The sequence below is a fragment of the Pteropus medius genome, unplaced genomic scaffold (genome assembly GCF_902729225.1).
Source record: "Pteropus medius unplaced genomic scaffold, Ma_sr-lr_union100, whole genome shotgun sequence".
Taxonomy (NCBI): domain Eukaryota; kingdom Metazoa; phylum Chordata; class Mammalia; order Chiroptera; family Pteropodidae; genus Pteropus; species Pteropus medius.
In genome coordinates, this window is record NW_024347867.1 from 2,605,267 (window position 1) to 2,613,441 (window position 8,175).

Genomic DNA, 8,175 nt, shown 5'->3' on the forward strand with positions numbered 1-8,175 from the left:
GAATTTAAAATCAAATTCAAACTAATAGAATTAATAAAAAATATGTAAATAGAAACATGTATATATTTTTTATGAAACATTGCATTAAGAGATTTTTAAATAAAGAATTTTAAAAATTAATTTTGTATTCATTTATTCAAGCAGTTAACTAGAATATTTTTCATCTATTTGCTTGTTCCCATACATTGCTATAGAATCATTTTCTAATTATTCATATCTAGTTTTTAAAACAGTTCTAAAAGTAATCTAATCTTTAAAAATGGTCCTTTTATGTCTATATTTCAATATTTAGCACCCAGTGTGTAGAGAAAAGAGCAAATTTATCCAGAGTGTGTGGACTGAGGAGTCTCTAGCCTAAGAGTGGTGCTCAGAGCCACAGGAGTGGGTGAGGGGACCCTGAGAAGCATATGGTAGGAGAGAGAATCCCCAATGAGAGGCAAACCCACAGTTAATATCTACATCACACAAGGAGTTCTTGGGAATTACTAAGAGGATAGAAAATTTAAGGTTCAAATTAATTGAGAAAAAAATTAAATATCAGATGAGTAAATTAACAAACCATGGAAAAATATTGCTCCTCATTTAACTGCAAATTAAAATGAGGTGCTATTCTATTAGTGGGGAAGAAATTATCAAATACTGGTGAGGTTTCGGTGAAACTAGTATATTCACTTATTTGGAGGGCAATGTCTTACGAATTGCTTTTTTAACTGATGTACTGATACATATCACATTCCATAAAAATACACATCCTTTAAAGAATTTAATCTTTTGTGGAAAAATTATTAAAAAATCCTTAAGACCAATGAAAAATGCACACATTAGAATGGGAAAAAAGCAAAAATGTGAAATTAATTGAAGCCAAATTACTGCTCTCTAAAAGGATTGTACTTAGGTATACTGCCAAATGTGAATGGAGTCCCTGCTTTTTTACACTAGCTGATTCTTACGAATACCAGTCTTTTTAATCTCTTCCAGTCTTGCAGATAAACCATTTTAATGCTTTCATATTTCTTTAATAATTAATAAAGCTGAGCGTATTTTATATATTAGGTATTTTCTGTGATTTGACTAATCTTGTCCTTTGCCGTTTATATCTTATTTGACTGCATCTTTTGTCATAATTTCTTGCCTATGACTAAGCTCTTACCACATAGTTTAAAATGGTTATAAAGTCAAATTTATTCATCTTTTCCTTTCATTCTTAACCCTTTCCCAAGAAAATACAAAATTTCATCCATGTTTTTTTCTGTTTGTTTCATTTTTACATTAATTCTTTTATTCACCTAGATTTTTTTCACATAAGGAGTGAGATAGGGATCCAGCTTTATTACATTGATTTCCAAGCTGCCAAATATTACCACAAACTTGGGTGGCTAAAAACAACAAAAGTTTATTCTCTCACAGTTCAAAATCAGGGCCAGATTCTGTTTGAAGGCTGTAAGTGAGGATCCTTCTTTGCCTCTTCCTAGCTTCTGGTGGTTGCTGGCAGTCCTTGGTCTTCCTTGACTTGTAGCTGCATCATTCCAATCTCTGTCTCTTTTAACACATAGCATTGTTCCCTGTATGTCTCTGTGTCCAAATCTCTCTCTGTAAAGACACTAGTCATTGGATTAGGGCCCAGTATGACCTCATCATTTGATCAAATCTGCAAAGACACTATTTCCAAATAGGAACACGTTTATCGGTACCAGGGGTTAGGACCCCAACATTCTTAGAGGACACAATTCAACTCAAATTTCACGTGATAAATGAGTTGTCCCAATACTATTAAATCATCCCACTTTTCTGTGCTGATTTCAAATGTCACATCATATGCTAAATTCTCAGTACTCCTGGGACTTTCATTGTTCTATCTTTTCTTGTGTCTGTATCACACTTTTAATTATTATAGCTTTATACTGCTACATAGTTTAACTTTTGAGGCTCTCTATTTCCCTAGAGCAATATACCTACTTAATTGGTCATAAGCTGGTGACTGGAGGTAACTCAGCCTCATGGGAGTCGGATTAAACTACTTTTTGGCTCTAAGAGTCAATGTTTCAACTTAACTAATAAGGGGATCCTCTTCCTGACACAGTTCTGCTTCTTAAATTTTTTTCCTAAATTATTACTTGTTATCAAAATTAGTGTTAATTGCATCATCATTTCATGCATGTTCGGTGGTAGGGAGAGCTTACAGAATGTTTTCTGGGATGCTTAAGCTGTGATAAAAGACTGTAAAAGTAGAAACATTTTAGTGATAGTTAAAAATCTAAAGGGGAGTGGGAGGAATTAAGTGCTTAGAGGAAGATAAATCCAGAGATAGATATTGATGATTCTGCCAACAATGAGATGGACGAAGGATAGCAGGTTTGCCATGAGCTCCCCATTAAGGATTCATGTTTAGATTTTGGGGATACTTTGAGATTCTTTAGAAAGCTCTGTAACCCCAGAGCTGGAGTATAAACACTAACATTTATTGAGTTTTTACTCTGTGCCAGGCACTATGCTGAGTGCTTCACTTGTGCTATCTCATTGCTAAAACTCCACATTACCTGTTTTTTTCTAAGTGAAGAAACTAAGGCTTGGAGAAGAAGAGTAACTTCCATCTTGTCGAGTAGCTAGTCAGTGTAAAGGTACTTTTTCAAAATTAGGAGAATGATCAGGGATTGCCAGATGAGAAGCTCCAGGAAAGAGAGAACCCAGCGCAATGAGAATAGAGGGTCGGCTTGGCCCTTTTCTCCTCCTGGTCAAAGGTCAAAAACGTCATATTGCACACATGGGCAGGGTGAAGTGTGTGGGCCTGAATAACAAGGTGTCACTGATACTAATACACCATGGCTTAGAAATTATGGCTGCAGAAAGAGAGCTTTCAATTCAAAATCTCAAAAATGAATCAATTTCAAATGACTGTGTGGTCTAAGAAATCTTTTCTTTCAGTCAACATTTATTCAGCTCCTACTCAGAGCCAAGCACACACTGCTGGTCCCTAGTCCCAAATGCATGTAAATTAGGAGTTAATTAAAAGCAAGAACTCCGAAGTCAGATCCTTGAGTTAGAAGCCCAACTGAATGATGTGGAGCCAGTTACTTCACTTCTCTTTGCCTCAGTTTACTATGAAACAAGGATAACGACAGTAGTTCACACATAGTATGATTATAAGATGATCTCATAGAGCCCTCAGCACAATATTTGGCCTATGGCAATCACTTAATAAAAATTAGTTACCATAAACATGAGAAGGAATCGATTACGTCAGCAAATTCATCATTACAAAACTGACAAATGTAATAAAGGAAAAGCACAGGGTGCAGCTGGAGCATTAAAAGGGGACTTAATTGAGATTGGGGATCAGGTCAGACTCTTGAGGAAGTGGCATTTAAGCACAAATTGGACGGTGGACGCAGGGAGAGTGAGTTGCAAAGGAATTTCCAAAGTTAAGGAGCAATGAATGTAGGATCCTGAGCTGCAAAAAATGTTTTCATATTTTAATATACGTATATAAGGATATCTTTAATTCCATTGCCTTCTCTGCCATTTTAAATGGTTCTTTCATTCTCACAGCTCAGCAGTTTCATAAAGCAGAGTCAAGACTCACCCCAGAAAATATTGCCACGTATAGGCTGGGCTCTGTGGCTGGCTTTGGGAAGGACATGGGTTGGGGAGAAGGTAGGTAGAAGATTAAGGTACAGCCTGTACTTAAAGGAATATGGGATTTTTAAAAATTAAAATATAATTGGCATATAACATTAGTTTCTTGTGTACAACATAATGATTTGATATTTGTACGTATTGCAATATGGTCATTTGTCACCACACATAGTCAGAATTTTTTTTCTCCGATGAGAACTTGTAAGATCTACTCTCTCAGCAACTTCCAAATATACAACAGTTGTATTAACTCTAGTCACCATGCTGTACATTACATCCCCACAACTTACTTGTTTTACAACTGGAAGTTTATACCTTTTGAATATGGGATGTTTAAATGGGTTCAGGTAAAGAATCCAAAGACCCCAGAAATCAAATGAACTTAGTGCTCTGGGTTTGTCTGGGCATTTGGAGGTGAGGGTGGCAGGTAAGAAATGGCATCCTGTAGGCCTTTGAGTCCCAGGATAGGGACCCCGTTGCAAGTGAATGAAGCTCAGAGAAGTGCATTTTGAGAAATTTGAACTTAGGCTTTACCTATCACCAAAGTACAGACATTTTTCCACATTGGTCTGGTGCCTCTAGCTTCCTATATAAAAAGGGTCACTAAACCTTCTAATGTTTGACTATATGGCATGTTTTCACTTTGACAACCTAGCAGCTACCTCCAGAAATAGCCTTGTGTGAAGCTGGAAATATACTCTAATAAGTCACTTATGGTATTTACATACGATGCTACAGTAAAATAAGACAGAAAGTTATTACTTTAAAATGAAAAAGGTATTTTCTTTATTCTGAGTTTCATGAGGATTTTTAAATTTCGCTTGGAAGCTCAGTATACTATTGGACTGATGACATCTAAACAATTGTCTGGCCATGTTTATCTTTGTTCATAAATAATAAATTAATACTAATCCATCTCTTTGGCCCTTCGCCTCCCACAAAGCAAAGCAATGAGAGCGGGTTTCCAAATTGTGCATGGTTGCAAAAGTCAGTCTATTTTTCTTCTCTGGAAATCATGCAAAAGCAACAATGAGAATGAAAATGAAAAAGCTTTTCTACTTGTAAATTTTGTTTTTAATTTTCCTTTCTAAAACCCTTGGATCAGAAAGAATAATCTAAATTGCAAATTGTTAAGGAAAAAAATAAGGAAAACATCTCGCTTCAGAGCCAAAGGGGGAGCCTATGGGATACATTTCAGAGTAAATTTCCAGTATGAATACTTGTATTGATATAAAATAATGAATAAAACAAATGAAATAAACATCTGACTCAAAATTTTTTATCAAAGTAAACAATGAATTAAATAGAAAGAAGGCAAAAGGAAGGAATTTTAAAAAGTAAAAGGATATGAATGAGACATGAAAAATTTTTAAAGTAGAAAATTAACTAATTACAAAATCTGGTTCCTTGAAAAAAATTAAAGATAAATAACTAGCTAACTGAATTTAGAAAAAATAAGAAAACAAGAAAGAAAATATCATTATTCAAAATAGAAAATTATAAAAAGGAAACCACAGAAACAGGAAATTGAATACATCATAAGGGAATAATTTTCTCGTCTCTGTGCAAATGAATTTAAAAGTGTGAATGAAATGGACACTCTTCTAAAGACAATATAATTTGTAGAAACAACCTAGAAGAGATAGCTTAAATCTTATAAATTCAAATCCGTAGCTAATGTCATATTCCTTTTCACCAACTCACTACATATACATTAAGTGCTTACTATGTGCCCAGCACCATCCTCAGCGGTGAACAAAACATACAACATCCCTGACCTCATGGAGCTTATAATCTAGTGGGAGAAATAGACAGTAAGGATAAAATTAAACGTAGTCTAGCAAATGATGAGAATTATTATGGAGAAAAATTAAGCAGATAAAGGGATGGGGACGGATGGTAGGGATGGAGTATTTAGTGGTCATGGAAGAATTCACTAAGAAGATAACATCTGAGCCAAGACAAGAAGGAGGTAAGGGAGTAAGCCTGGACATCTCAGAAAGAGCATTCAAGAAGAGAGAACAACTAGTAAAAGGTCATAGCGTGGGGATGTGCACATGCTTGAGAAACAGCAAAAAGACCATCTAAGCTAGAGCACGCTTGTTAGAAGTGTTGTAGGAGATAAATTTAGAGTTAATGGGGTCGGATTATATAGGGCCTCATAGGCAGTTGTAAAAAATTTGACTTTCATTCTGAGAGAGATGGGAAGACAGTGGAGAGTTCTGAGCAAGGGTTCTGATCTGAATTTGAAAGGAACACTTCATCTGATGCAGAGGACACTGACAAAGACAGGGAGAGCAGAAAGGAGGCTGTGCCACAAACCAGGCAAAAGATGATAGTAGCGGGAACCCAAGTAGTTGCAGTTGAGGGGTGACAGCTGGTTGGATTCTGGTTATGCCATGAAAATCCTTCTAGAGTGGAAATGGTATAAAGGCATACGCTAGCGTATGGGCATACTGATTAACCATATCCAGTAAGGCTTTCAAGGTCAGTCAAAGATCTTGGTCCAGCACAACAAAGCAATATTTACAGTATCTTTTATCTAGAATAACATGAGTCAAGAGCAGAAAAAGTTATCTTAATGAAGCCCTAAGTCCTATGAATAGAGATTTTAAATACTGTATTAGTGTTCACAGCCCAAAAAACAGTCAGAATTAAACTCGATCACATTGCTCATTGTGCTCATTTGACAAACGAAGTTCCTTTTTTTTTTTAAGTTCAAGTCCATAAACTATTTTGAAATGTATGACAATTATTTCCAGAATGCAGAACTGCTTAAAGGTCATAGGTATTACTCAGCAGAGTTACTGAGGGTCCAGCAGATTAAAAAGAACAGTTTAAAAGAATAGTTTCCCAGATTTTGGTACTAGTGGTATATGGTTTTCTGTAGGTCTGAGGGGGAGAAAGGTGGTGTTCAACTTATAATTCATTGCAGAACTTTCTAGAGTTATCCTGCTGCTTACTGAATTACAGAATAAGGGACAGGGCCCAGAGCAGAAGCCTAAGGAAGCCATCTGACTCCTTGAATAAACCACTGTGAAATAGTCCGGGACACAAGTTTTTAAACACTTTTCTGAAGGAGAATAAGGAACATGTGGCCTTTTGCTACCAAGACCTGGCTGAAGAAAATGATGTTGGCTCATGAGCACAGGCTCTGCCATCTTGCTCATTACTGCGTGGTGCCCGGCAGACAGCACATGCTCAGTAAATGTTTGCTTGAGTGAATGAACGATGAAAAAAATGAATGACCAAATTTTTGACATCATTCTATCCCTTTATGAAATGAATATTACAAGTGAAGAAAAATGCATAGTGATTTTATAACAGGCCTCAGGTCGAGGTCAGCCAGATCTGATTTCACCCCTCGCTTTGTCACTACATGTGCTATAGAGCTGGTCAGGTTTTCTTGGCCTCCCTCTGTCTCATTTTCTTTATCTGTGATATCAGCATAATGATACCAACCTCCTAGGATTGTCATGAGGATTAACTAAGATAATACATGAACCTAAATTAACCCGGTGCCCCTATTATTAGATCTTACCATTAGTACCAAAATGGCATTAAAATTACCAAAAGAAGTTTTATAAAGATGACATCTTTAAAACTTTAAAATGTCTTTTTTTGTTATCAAAAGTTTCAAATATATATACAATAATAGAGAGTACCATGAACCTCCATGTACTCAATATCCTGCTCATGGCCCACTTTCCCAGCTCCTTGGATTATTTTGAAGCAAATACAAAACATTATGTTATGTCAGCTGTTAATACTTCAATATGTATCTCTAAAATAATAATAATAATTAATAATAATTAATAATAATTCATTAGTTAGATGAATTATTGGCATGCTGGAAGCCACCAGGAGAAAAGAAGAGAATCAAGTCTGTCCAAAGCAGAGGCTTAGGAAAATTCTCTCCAGACCCAACACAGAGGAGACATCCACTTTCACTGTCAAGGTGGACTCTTCCTGCTGAAGTTTGGGGTGGACAGTGAGATACACGGGGGAGAAAGTAGGGAATGAGTTTGAAGTCAGTATTTCATGACTGAGTCAAAGTAGAGCAGAAGTCCCCATTATCTTTAATCTTTTTACTTTCCAAAGCCAATGTCATTTCATTTGAAAAAATTCTGTACAAATTCTTCCGCTTCAAAATTGGTGGGATTTTAGAATTTAATTTTATCTTCTCATCTACCTTGAAGCACTGTTGGCAGTGTTGGCTTTTAATTCAGATTATGGTATCACACAATTAGAGAGTTCATGGAATGGTTAGAGGACTGAGTTGGTTTTTGAAATTTAACATAGCACAAAAGCTCCCAGGTCTTTGAGAGAATTCGGTTTTTAGTACATTCTAAGCTCTTCTCCCTTTCCCCACTAATTTCCTCTTATTTGTTCTACAAAGTCAGTAACCTAGTGGAAACCCTAATTTCATTCTCTGCTGTTCTACTTATTAAGCCTTGACTTAAAATATTTTTTCTTTTTCTTCTTAACTGGAATTTGGAGCAATTTGATTGCTTCAAAACAAGAGCTATCAGTATTGAAGAT